The 13,289-nt window shown below is 40.2% G+C and overlaps 1 protein-coding gene across 4 annotated transcripts in view; it reads left to right on the forward strand.

Annotated features, from left to right (window-relative positions):
• EXD3 (exonuclease 3'-5' domain containing 3) overlaps positions 1-13,289 on the forward strand; it is a 290,827-nt gene that overhangs the window by 750 nt on the left and 276,788 nt on the right. For all 4 annotated transcript variants that reach the window (XM_037400486.1, XM_037400487.1, XM_037400484.1 and 1 more), the window contains exon 2: positions 5,712-5,766. The gene's annotated coding sequence lies outside the window, so the exon portion shown is untranslated. The remainder of the gene's footprint in view (positions 1-5,711; positions 5,767-13,289) is intronic.

A 13,289-nucleotide genomic window follows, 5' to 3' on the forward strand; every position in this document is an offset into this window, starting at 1 on the left:
GCGACCCTGCTGTTGGCAGCAGTAGAAGCGTTGTGTTTTCCAGCGGCTTGGGTTTAAACAAACTGGTCGCTGGTTTTAAACATTTTGGAAAATGGGGAAAAAAGCCTGTGGAATTGGAAGTACCACGAATATTGTCTGCCCATGTGGGAAGCATGTGATTTAGGAAAGCAAAAAAGGCGAGTTTGTTAACCTGATGTCAGTAGCAGGAATAAAATGAAATGAATGGGTAATATAAACGATTAGATACAACAAAGACAAGGAGTGTGGAGTTTAAAGGCTAAACCCCATATGCTTAGAAAAAGAGACACCCTCTCCCCCCTTGTTCCTTCTCGAGAGGGGATTTCAAGATCTGGTTAAGTCAGCTGATGATACAGTTGGTATCACATACTTGAAATTATTTGAGGAATTTGGCTCTAGTGTGACCTGACAATTTAATTAAACACAGATGGTGGTGTAAGGCATCAAGGCAGAATTTAAGAATCACCTTAGGAACTAATCCTGCCTCTTGGTCAGTAATTGGAAGACACAAATGGGTCAGCTACTTCTAGTCAGCTCCTCCACTTAGCAATTCTTTGCTCAAATACTAATACAGATTTAAATTACCCAAAAGAAGTTTTATAACCTTAGCTGTTAAAGTTTGCTGATGACAGATAGGTGTGATGATCAGTGACAAGATGTTGCTGCTATAGCCTTATCTGACCTTCCTGGTTAGATGGTTCCATGTGGGAGAAGGATCTCAATATAATGAAAAAAATATGTAAACTCTAGAAACCATGATAGCTTCCTATCACACAGAGGTGGCAGGCAGTGACTTGCAGGACTTAGTTGCATCAGTGACATAATTTGAACTTCACTGTGTGAGAAGAGTTCATTTGATTGTTGGTTGGTGGATTTTTTTTTTCTGAAGAGAATCAAGTTGGACTCATCATGTGTGTGCACATGGTCTTGTTAGAATGGGCTACTAGGACATAATCTCCAGTTACAGTAGCTCTCAAGTAAGATGTGAAAATACTGGAGAGTTCAGAGGAGACCACAAAAATGCTCTTGTTCTGGAAAACAAGTCATGTAGCAGACTTAACATTAACCCCGTTTATTCAGGCACATCCAAGAGAAGAGGGTTAAGAAGTGGCTCAGTGATTCATGTGGAAATCCATGCCTATGGGAAAGTTATCTGATAGCTGAATGTTTTCAGTCTTTCCAATAAAGGCATAATGAGATCCAGTAACTGAAAGTCAAAGCTACACAAATGCTTTTAAATATGACACAATTTCCTAGTAGTGATGGAGGTTAATTACAGGAATAGTTCATGGGAGAGGTTAAGGGCTAGCTGTTACTGGGAGCTCTTAAGCTGACACGCTAACAATTTTGAAGATGGGCTTACACCTGAAATCTTGGACAACTTGCTGGTGCAAGGATGTCCATGTGGTTTGGGGAAAATTGGTGAGATTATCAGTGAGCCACCTGTTGGGACTCTGTACTACTTAGGCTGCTTGGCTGCAGAAATTAGGCTGCTTGGCTGCAGAAATAGCAGGAAATTATTTTTTTTTAAATGTTGCTTAAAGAGCCATACTTCTAAATTAAGATAGGTTTAAGTGGTCTTGTGCTTTTGGATGAACCTGTGCTTCAAGGGGGAATTCTGCATGCTGTTCTTACAGAGAAAGGTAAAGTTAAGGTAGCATGTTTCTTCCTACATTGTTCTTTAAATCATCAGTTTGGCCACAAAGAGCAAACACTGCGTTGGACAAACGGTTCTGCTATACTAGTTCAGAGAATCCTCTCCCTCATTTACTATGTCTTCCCCATATACTTGCAGTGTGATCCGGATTTGAGGTCAGGAAGGGATTTCCAGCAAAGTCTGATCTGTTACGGCATCATACCAGTTTTTCAACCTCAGCTAGAGCATAGTTTTCATACTGGGACTTCCTGCTGGCACTGTTTTTATCTGATCAGGTTCTTGTTAAAAGGATTTTGGGTTCTATTTGTCTCAATGTGTTTTTTCTATAGGACAAGAGTGCTTTCGATGATATTGGATGATAGAGTCAACTAGAGGATCTGTTGACTCGCTCTGAAATTATGGCTTTTTAATGATGATCAATAAACAAATCTCTCTGTGCTTCCATGAATAGTGAAACTCTGTCTCTTATGTAGTAGCACTGTGCATTTTGGTGTGCTTGGAGGACTTGCCTCACTGGTTTTACATGGAAACATGCACCTGCTGGGGCTGTGTGTGAGATTTTTGGCAGAAGCATCACTTACAGCCGTGACTTCTGGTTCCATGTTTTTTTCTCACAGTATGCACAAGCAATAGGGCAGGTTTAATAAAAATTTAGCATGTGGAGTAGAATCAGCAAAATGCATATTGTGGAATGGAACCGATCCATCAGAAGACCTCTGTTTAGAGTTTTTAAGATAATAATTTTGTCTATTAGAAATCATTAACAATCACCTGCACCATTTTGTTGGTGCTTATAGTTTAACAGTTGCAGCAAACTTTTCTCAGCTCTCTTTGTTGGGGGAGTCAAACATGCTCTTTGTATGAAACTGCATCAGGCAAATAAGCAGTGCACAGAACACGTGCAGATGTTCCGAAGGACTGAACTGCAACATGTCAAATTGGTCCTTTTACAGTCATGCAAAGTAGCGTGGGTCCTTAACGTAAGCCATGGCAAACAGGAAACAAGTGTAATTTCTGTTGTTCCCTAAAGGCAGCTTGGAGAGAGGTGAGAGGAGAAGCGAGGGGTCCCTGTAAACACTGTGGTGGGAGTCCTCTGTTCAGCTCTGCCAGGACTCTGTGGCATTATAGCTTACTGATCTTAATGCAGAGGTAGATGCATCTGTTCACAGTTGGTGAGAGGAGGAGGTCTATGCATTTATACTCCTTGACAACCAAAGCAGTTGCTCCTGTGAATAATTTTACCCAAACTTGCATTAAATAACTTGCTGGTGTGTGAAGTGCTGTAGCTTGAGAGGGGATGAGGGGGCATAGGCCAACACAAGGAACAGTTTGACAGAGACATCTTATTGGAATTAAGTGTTCTCCTGAACCAAGTTTTAATAATGTGATTCAAAAACTAATTACTGAGTTTGTGTAATATGCAAGTGCCTTTAAAAAAAAAAAAAAACACCACACAACTTTTTTTTTTTTGGTAGTGCTCTGAGGGTGCTTGATGCTATGACAGCCTCCCCAAGCAGCTCGCCTTTGTAATCACATGCGTTGGAGGAAGGGATGGCCATAGAGGAACTGAGTAGTGTGATAGAGGAATAGAATTACATTAGCAGAAATAGCTACGCTAAGTGCTGAACATCGTGCTGTTTCACATTTTCATCTTTTATTGAATTAATGTGTAATAAACTAATAATATAGTGTAGGAACAACTATGGTAGATGTCAGTGATAAAAGTCTGAAAAATTCTTGCAGGAAAAATGAAAGAGGGGAGAGTGTATGCGTGGGATAAGGGAGGGCTGAAGAGAAACTCCAGATAGATTTCTATCAGCAGAGAAGTCTGGAAAGCTGTTTTCCCAGAGGATAAAAATCTTGTTTCTTTTGTGAATCCACATGGAGGTTTGGTGTTGCAATGTGACCAAATGGCATTAACTTGGGCCTGGAGTGTGAGAGTCTTGTCCAGCTGTTTGAGATCAGGAGTAGGATGTCCTTTCCCAGCTGTGCTAACTACCTGCTGGAGCAAATAATGCTTTGTGGTCTGCAGATAAAAATCGAGCAAGAACACCCAGCTTATATAATTAACATCTTTTGTCTCAGCTTTGCTGCTCACTTCGGACAATACTCTGGGCGTAGTCCTTGGTGTTTGCTCTAAGTACAGACAAGCCTGTCTGAGGGTTGAGGCAATTGCTATTTTCAAAGACATTTCTAAGAAAAAAAGAAATCATGTGTTACTAATTCTTATAGAATAATCCTCTTTGCAGTGTCTTCTGCAAGAAACAGGCAGATGAAGCTAAGGAAAGATTAACTGTTTTGGAATCTGATCAGAGCAGAAGCAGCTAAAAATCTTTCAGCTTCTGTGCAACCACCTGTAAAATATGAGGGCTCTGCTCCTTCTCTGACCAGTATACCCCACTGGCACAAAGTTGTGTGTTCCCTGTGCTTGAAAGTTGCAACACTAACTAGAACCAATTTTGAAACGTAGGTAGGTTTGGTTTACACTGGCATCCCAATACAGAGCTCTGGGAGCTGCTGTTCCTATAGGCCTTACCTGCTAGCTACTGAAATAAAAAATGGTGTCAAAGCCTCTTTTTTATGTCATAGTATAGAAGCCAGATTCTCTGCTCAGTGCTTTGGTATTCGCCATTACTGAATCTGTTTGTGAAAACATAGCTGCACATTTGTGTCAGTGTAGGTAAGATCTGACTCCTGTGCGTTTTACTAAGCATGTGTTGCTAAACTCAGCATTACCGTGGTTCTTGTTACACATTACCAAGCTAGAGCTGAAGAATCTCTAGCTCTACATGTATTTCATGCATTTAAATAAATTCCTCTTTATTACATCTCCAGCTTTGCCAAGGATATGGTCACACTCCATGTTAAGTCTAAATGTGTGGCTGCTGTCATTTTAGACTGTTCTTTTTTGATTAAAATAATGCTGTTTTTTTTTTTTTTTCATTTTATGGCTAGTTATACTCATTTGATATGATTTATTCTTGGCTGTTGCTCATCTTGCCTTCAAAAAGCAAAATATTTTACAATACAAGGGGTTACCCTTATAGCTATGCATATAACTATGTGGTTCGGTTGCTAATTTCAGAGGATTTTTTGTTCTTACATTTTTTGTTCTGTGCTGAAACTTTCAGCTATGTGGTTCAAAAGGCACTTTATGATAATTTTTTATTTTCACACAAATTTATTGAGCCTTGTTTGGGTTACATGTTCACGAATAGGAAAGTCCCTTTTTCAAAACATCCAGGACACACTCTATCCACTCCTGATCTTTTTATTGTCAAACTCTGCCTGAACCTCCTCAAGGGATAAGCTGTTATGTCAAGAGAAAAGTTGGCTGGAAATAGCAGTGCTGCGAGGAATGCTTGGAAATGTGAGAGAGCACAGGAGGAACTTTGCACTGCTTGGGAAATACTTGCTGTTTAAAACTGCTCCATGTGGGTTTTCTTAGGTTACACAATTGCCTGTAAATTTTTGGAAAATATTCCTTGGGGATAAAAATCTCCCACTGTTACAAACTGAAAGAAAATGTGTTTGGCTTTTTGAGAAGGGGAGTGCAATTTTGCTTTACAGGATAAACAGCTGCAGTTTCAGACTGTGCAAAGCAGGTTTTTTATTAGCCATGTAACTGAAAGCATTATTGTTTGGTTTTTATTTTGTAAGCAGCGGTTGCCACTCGATCATTCGGATGGATGGGAGTGGAGGTTTCCTGATGTTGTGTTTGTTAAAGTGGCTAAGCTGTATGGATTAGGACGGTGGTTCTCTGAACATTTTCTGATATCAGTATGGTGTTCTTGTTAGCCTTTTGTGACTCAGCCATGTGATCTTAACGTTACAGCAAAGGTGTTTAGCAAGAAGTAAAAATGTTTGCATGTATGTAAGACACTGGTCCAAGAAAACATTTGATGCCTATCAATCTCTGTTTTTCCAAGATAGCACTTAATGAAGTGCTTAAGGTAGGATCAGTGGAGCTTAGGTGTTGTGTTTGTAAGCGTGCAAAAAGCTCCACACGTTAACAGGCCTGTTTGCTTCCTTGCAGCTCTGTGGTGGCAGTGGAATTCCCCAGACATCACTCAGCAGGTCCTCCTTCAGGGGTGAGTTGGTTGTATCTCTCTCTCTACCTGAGCCTGTTCAAGGGCATTTGATATTATGGGGGCAAACTCCACATCGGGCAGGACAGGGGTGGTACAGCTTACAGAATTCCCACTCCTTTCAAGTCTCTTGTCTTGTCTGAGCTTAAAAAAGGATCATTTTCAATTTTGATTACTGTGTTGATTTCTTTCCACTTATGCTCATAGCTTGGGTGTTTGGGGGACAGCTGGGTAGGGTGCCTTGGTGCAGGATGGAGCAGCAACTGCCCAGGGTGCTAGGACTGTTCTGATCCCACACTGAGCAACTGTGCCCTTACTGTATATTTATAGGTAGATCTTTAAGTGGAACAGTCCTATTCTGACAATTTGACATTGTGATTTTTAACATTAATTTCTGTTCTGAGGATCAGTATCAGCTTTTCTGTGTGGAGTTTTCTTCTGAATGTAATACAGACATCTTTTGTTTGCAGCATGGTTTATTAATTTCTGTAGGTAGGTGAAAGGGAACTTAACAACAAACCAAGTACCAGTTGTACAAATTTTTAGCAAATAGTGTTTCATCACTGCAGTTTGTGTGACCACTCTTAGATGAAGGCATCCTTTCAAATAATATTTTATGGTACAGTGGTCTATTAGGGAGTAGATTTATGAGGATTCAATTTTGATTTGTGAACTTCATTCATGATACACAGTTATTTTTGTGAAGATTAATTTAACTATATCCTGTGTTGAAAGTTACTGAGCAGTTCCTTACAGATAAAGTGGATTGTATAGAACTCAGTTTATCTTATACTGGGTTAACTGCCCTGGGACACCATCTGATTCTGTATCCTTTCTTCTTTCACAATGGGATAACTGTGAATTTTCTTATCTTTCTCTTTAGTACTGCTGCTTACTGAGATATTTACCAATGAGGGCTTGTGTAATACAAGGACATGTAAAATATCTGTGCAGGAACAGTCACCAGTTAGTGTATATGATCTGTTTTTCCCTTTTGTTCAAATGGAATCAAAGCTTGTTGTTTAATGAGAAATTTCTGGAAAGTCTCATTTTGGGTTTTTATAGTGCCCCTTGTACGTGCTCTGAAATGTTGCTATAGCCTCGTTAGAGGGCACTCTTGAATAACGCATGGCAAGACTGCTGTCAGCATTTACAGCACTCTTCAGCAAAAAGTCCTAACCAAAATGTAATTGGCTGCCCCAGTGCAGAACTGTGAAGCAGGAGATGGATTACCCTATATACTTCGCTGTCTTGTTATGCAAGACAAGACTGACTGTGTTGGGGGCTGATTTAATGCTTTGCTTTATATGGAACAGAACAACAATCTGTCCAAAAATTTACTATAGTTTCCCAAATGTGGATTAACTAAATAATTTCAGTAACTTGCTTTTCCTCGTGGCCTTTACTCCATAAACTGCCTTGATCCTAAATTATATCCATTTTGGAATTTTTTTGTATTGTTGCTATCATCTTAAAAAAAAAAAATAACAAAACAAACCCCAAAATAAAACAACCTTCAGAAACAGTAAGTTGCTTCAGAAAGTCTTGGGTTTTAATACCAGCTCTTATATCAGTTCCTTCTGTGCCTTTGACAAACAACTTATTGTGTCTTTCACTTTCCTTCTGTAATAAAGAGGATAATGATTTTTACCTTGGGAGAATTAATCAATGTATATAAATGTGCTTTGAAATCTGAAGTGCTTTAAAATTTTTTTAAAATATAATTAAAATATTGAAGAAAGCAGGAGTCAGGGAAGTCAAATTTAAGACCATGATTATTGCTTAACTGCTTTGGTGCTTCTTCTGTTCTGGCAAGATTATAGAGCCAGATCATTTGCATTACCTTTGACTTTTCTCGATGTTTTTAGTTTGCTGTCTAAGGAGAAGCATCCTTTATATGCAGGAGTCACATTGTCTGTAAACATAAACATAATCTTAACTTTGTCCAAAACATACCTTGTTTTGCTTTTAAAAAAGCATACCAAACCGGTGTAACTTGAAACGTTTTTCTGAGCAATTAGCACTGAATCATACCCACACTGGATTGGCTTGGCAAAACTGAAGTACATGTTTCCTATGCTGGAACTGTGCCTACACAGCATAAACCTCAGCTTTAATATATTGCTTTACTTGGCCTCTAAATGCCCACTTCTGCATTAGCTTTGCTGCTAGTAGCTTGGGTGCTATGTACCCACTCATCGGTGGTGCTCATGTGCCTCTCAAAGATGAGAGAAGAGGCATCACGTGGGTGTGTGATTTGAATAAGGTCACAAAATAGGGCAGTAACAGAAACCAGTTGTCTGGCTGTCTCCTTACTGGGAACTGTTCCTTCCAGTTGGGACTGGCATGTCTTTCTTGCCAGGGGTTTAGCTTTACTCAGAGGTGACAGCTTTGTCATCTGTGGGTTAAAGATAGTAGACATTGACAGCCTGAGAGTTTGTCAGAGCAGATTCTGTGCTACAGCCAGAAGACATTTGCTTGGTATCCTAAATAACTACGTAGTGCTTCCATGAACTGTAATGGCCATGAGACTCTGCTTCTCCCAAATTAAAGCAGAATAATAAGAAAAAGTACTTGTCAGGCCATCTTTTCCCTCTCCTGGTTTTTAATCTCCTCTTGCACCTTCCCATTCTGTCCCACTAGTACGGCTTCTTGTTAGCTTTTTTGGCAGAGTGGTTGCTTGGGGTAAGGCAGGAAAGCTGAGGTGCTGCTTCTCAGGAGTTCTTCAGTGTCCGTCCCAACTAGAGGGTACGTGAGGGGGCAGCTGAAGGTGAGCTGAGACATGGTGCCATGTGGGTGGCTGCAGGTGTGTGGGAAGAAGCACTGCAGAGTGACTCCTGCAGTAAGGCAGTTGATTGGCACCAGGTCAGCAGCTCTGACAGTGAAGTCTTGGCTAAGTGGCCTTGCCAAACAGCTGTTGGGCTAAAGGCAGGCAGAATAATGTATATGCTTCCCATCTCTCCCCACCTGTTGTGGGAGGGTGGCAACAGCAGCTCCTCTGGGGCAGAGGCAGTGGGTCAGGGAGAGTGAGCAGCCCAGGCTTGACCCGTGGGTCTGTTGTGTGGCCTCCTGGATTGTTTTGGGGAGTTGGGAATAGGGCAGCAGGCAAGGCAGGGTGGCCTGTGCCTGTCAAGCTATGGGGGATGGCACTGAGTGACTGCATCAGCTGTAGCTTCTGAGGAAATTATTTGCCTGACTGGCAAATGGAATTTAAGGTGGCATGGAATACATAAAGACTCACCTGGTAGAAAAAAACCCACCAACAACAGTTGCTGAGTTTAAAGCACTTTCATCTGTGAGGCTAGGGATTGTATTTTTAATGGTTTTGAAGACTTCAACTCTTGTGATTCCTGTGAATGATGTTAGGAATGACAGAGGCTTCAGCCAAAATCTTCGCCCCCTTGTTATACTCCATCCCATATGTAGATGCCCTCTCACGTGTTTTACCACATATTTTGGCTGTTCTTACGCACAGTGTGGGTGTTCTAAAAAATGATAGTTATCTAGGAGCCAGTGACATCTACAGAACGTGCTGAAGAGAAGCTTGAGCATGTTTGTATGAAACACTTAAGATCTGGAGACCAAATGTGTGTTTCTGGGTAGCATTTTGAGGATGGTGTTGTGACTGGAGTTTCTTGAGCACCTCCCTACTGTTAGCCTGCCTCCAGATTGACGTTCTGATATGGCAAGTTGTTATGTTGATCTCAGAAGATACTGTGGGACAAATTGCTGTCTGATATGGGTAGGCAGCAATAACTGGAGAGTGTTTCCCACTAAAATAATAGTGAAAAAGCCACTACTAATAGAATTTAAGGGAAGAAGTAGAATGTGGATTTATGAAAACACAGGAGAGGAGCATAATGCGGGAAAGCATAAATTTAGGCCAGTCTTTTGTCTGATGTAATAATGTAAATGGAGCAAGCAACTTCCCCCCCACCCCCCCTGCTGTTTTGGGGGCTGGTTTTGGTTTGGTTTGTTTTTTTTCAGCGGGAGCAGTTTAGCTAAGAGCCCAGTGGTGCTGGCTGGCTGACCTGTCATAGGTTTAAGTGCCAAAAAGTAAATATTTTTAAGTAAAGCAAATGCAAAACTTTGGGGATATATTTAAAATACAAAAGAAAACAAAAGAGAACAAAACTGAAGAAACCGTTTTGTGTAGTGTCCAGAGCAACTTTAAAATGCTCTTGTTCCATGCCTAAATAAATGGTTGTTTCTGCCAAAGAGAAATCTTTCCTGTTGATTTATTACACCAGTTTAGATATAAGCCCTCTGTGCAGGATTGTCAGTTTAATAGAACAGCTTTCCTTCTCTTTTCAGATTTAATCCACATGTTGTTGTATCAACAGAGCCTTTGTCTGGTCAGTTATGAGTTATCCTTTTTTAATAAAAAAAAAGTGAAAACACATGTTTTTTAACAGCCTTATTACAAAAAAGCATAGGATGCCATAGGGAGAGGTAACCATCAAATAGCGACGGATTTGTAGGTGACTTCAAAGCGATGCTGCAAATGGAAGAGTGAAAAATGGACCTTTCACCTCTCCCTGTCTCAATGAATGTGGAAAGCCCAACAGTGACAGGAGGAGGCAGCATTATCTTTAGCCAGGATTTCCTACTTGGTTTTTTTTCACTGCTGGCTTGTGCAGTGATGCTAAACATGCTCTTTTTAGTTAACTCTAATTTCCTTCCTTTTTTTTTAAAGAGGACTTATCCAGAGGTGTATGTAATTCACATTTCCTTCCTTCCTGCCTCCCTCCCCTGCAGAGAAGGATTTTTTTCTTGGACTCCTCCTGTTTTCCAAATGGAGAGGAATTACTCTCAGGAAACTCATGAATTTGGTATTATTTCTGTACTTGGTTTTGTGAGAAAACGTTTATTTGAGTGTCAGTGCTTACTTGATACCTGCATGAGGGTTCAGAATTGCATGTTAGAGCTGCTCAATAAAGCATTCACTGCATCATTTGATTATAACCTTTACTTGGACCTTATCACACAACTAACTCCTCTAGCATCATAAATTAGTTCTGAAGATTTACTTTGGAACATCCTGAACTGGCAGCTTGGTGGGCTGAACCCAGCCAAAGGCAGAATGGTTGCAATATCTATTGTCTTTGGTGCTGGCTTTGTTTCTTCCAGCGTATGTTAAGACTCCTGGCAGTCATCACAGTCTCACTTAATTCTCTTTCAGATGTCAGCACCGCAGATCCTACCTCAAGTGTCAATATAATTATTTGCAGTGGTGTGATTTTAAAAGAAGCTAATAATAATGTGTCTTCAAGCAGAAGGAATTTGTCTGGCATTTTAAAAATGTGGCATGATCCTATTCTACTTCTCAAAAATTATAGAAAAGAGTAAGAACAGATCTACCTCTGAGGCTTTAGTAGTCAGTGATGGGAAAAAGCAGGCCTGGTAGTGATGCTGTAGCTCTGGGGAAGGAGTGGTGTTGCTGTATCAGGCAGAACCCTTGGTCCACCAGACTTTTGAAAAAGGAGCACAAAATCCTCGGCAGTGCATGGGCAGACACTAGGAACTGGTAGTGTATTTTTGTAGGGGTTAAACTGGTCTGGCTTTGTCAGAGGATAGGTAAGCCAGGCAATGGTTAGCAGCCTGTGCTAAAAGAAGCAGACTGTTCATGTTCAAGGCAGCTTAGATGCTGTCAGATTCTCTGGATGTTAACTCTGCAAGTGTTTCTTGCAGAAGAAAAAATAATCCATCCCTTTGCATTCCACAGCCATGTTCAGACTTACTGGGGAGTGGTGGTGTGGTGGTTTGTTTTCCTGCAAACTGGCCTTTTGTCACTGCCTGTGTGCTTCTTATGAGGGCTGAGCATACCTTTCCAACAGAAGATAAATCGTGGATCTTTGGAGGATTTTATTTTCCAAGCTCTCTCAGGCAGTCTTCTGTCCTCAAGTCTGCATTCTACCAAGTTAAGTTCTCCAAACCTTGGTACTAATGGGTATTTAATTAGGTTTGTTTGCTTTTCAGTTTATCACTGTTCTTAAGCTAGCCATTATTACTTCTCAAAACAGCTTAGAACTTGAATCTTTCCAGAGCAGTGGTAAATGAAAGGGGTATTCAGCTAGCAAGAACAATTTCTTTATACATGGATTTTGCAGGGCATTGTACTATGTTGTGCTTTCATCTAAAATATCCTTGGGCAACCTCGTCCAGCTTTGAAGTTGGCCATCCTTTGAGCAGCTGATTGGATTGGAAACCTCTAGAGGTCCCTCCCAAACTAACTTACTCTGTGATTCTGTTTTCTGGTAGAGTTCTGGCAAAGATGCTTCTTTTGGCTTTGTTTATATCTCCCTTCATGCTCAACAGCTTTCATCATGTTCCCATTATAAGCAGTTCTTTAAACTGAAGTGATGTGTAAACATCGGGAACAGTTTCTAAACTGTAACACAAGTTTCCTTCCTTCATAGTTTAGCCAGTTTTTATGCTGCCATATTCAGATGATACGAAAATTTGATTTTCTTTTATTGCTATTTATTAAGAGATAATCATGTCTTTTTTTTGTCCTTAGACACAAATGTTTTACCATGGGAGCAATACAAAGGATAATTTTCTAAAAGTTAATGGGTCTTGTTCTTGGGTGAGCTTTGTTCCTTTGCACTTTCTGTTGGGAGGCTGCTGAAGGAGGAAAGACAGAGGAAAGTGCCTTGTTATTTGGGATTTATAAGACTATATCTGCCTTTTGAGTGAGTGTTGCATTTTTCAGTTAAAAACTGAAGTTAAGAAAAATATACTGTGTTTACAGATATTGCTACCTATTATCCAAACACCTTAGCTCATGCTTAACTTTATGCTGTACAGTATTTTGCTCAAAATTTAAGCAGTTGCTTAAGTTATGTTGAATAGTAATGGACTTAGTGTGTCTTACTGATTCAGAAACTGTATGCTTGACAAGGGAATGCTGACAGTTTGTTGGCTTGTCTGGATTTACAATTTTATTCTGAGGGCAAAACAGGATGGTGGGGCAATTAGATGGAGTTATATATACCAAATGTATAATTTATCACATATGTACTCAAAACTGAAGTTGACTAGTCTTGTAGTTCATGCTTGCTGTATGTTCAGACTTTAACCTCTCTGTTTAGATTGCCAACGTGGTGCCAATTAGTGGGACTGTGATGTGGGCACTAAGGAATATAACTCACTTCACATGGGTTACCAAACAGCTAGCAGATGTTAAGCTAATGGTTCTTGGCTACTACCAGCCTGACTTGGATTTCAACCCAGAGGTGAAAGAATTTATTTCTCTCCCATTACCATTTCCCTTGGGCCATATTGTCCTGAGCACTGAGAATTCCTTCAGCTTACTCTGGAAAATGATGTAAACATTTCCCCTCCCCCTTAAACCTGTTCTCACGGTGTCTTATTTTTACGTTAATTTGCCTTCTTTGGTATTTGTTATTCTATTGGTAAGCTTCATTATAAATGGTGAATGAAAATGTAAACATTTTAAACATGCCTGCCTTTCTTTGTTCTCATTGCTGGATAATGTACTCACAAACCCTTTAAAAAGTGTA

The sequence above is a fragment of the Falco rusticolus genome, chromosome 9 (genome assembly GCF_015220075.1).
Source record: "Falco rusticolus isolate bFalRus1 chromosome 9, bFalRus1.pri, whole genome shotgun sequence".
NCBI classification, from domain to species: domain Eukaryota; kingdom Metazoa; phylum Chordata; class Aves; order Falconiformes; family Falconidae; genus Falco; species Falco rusticolus.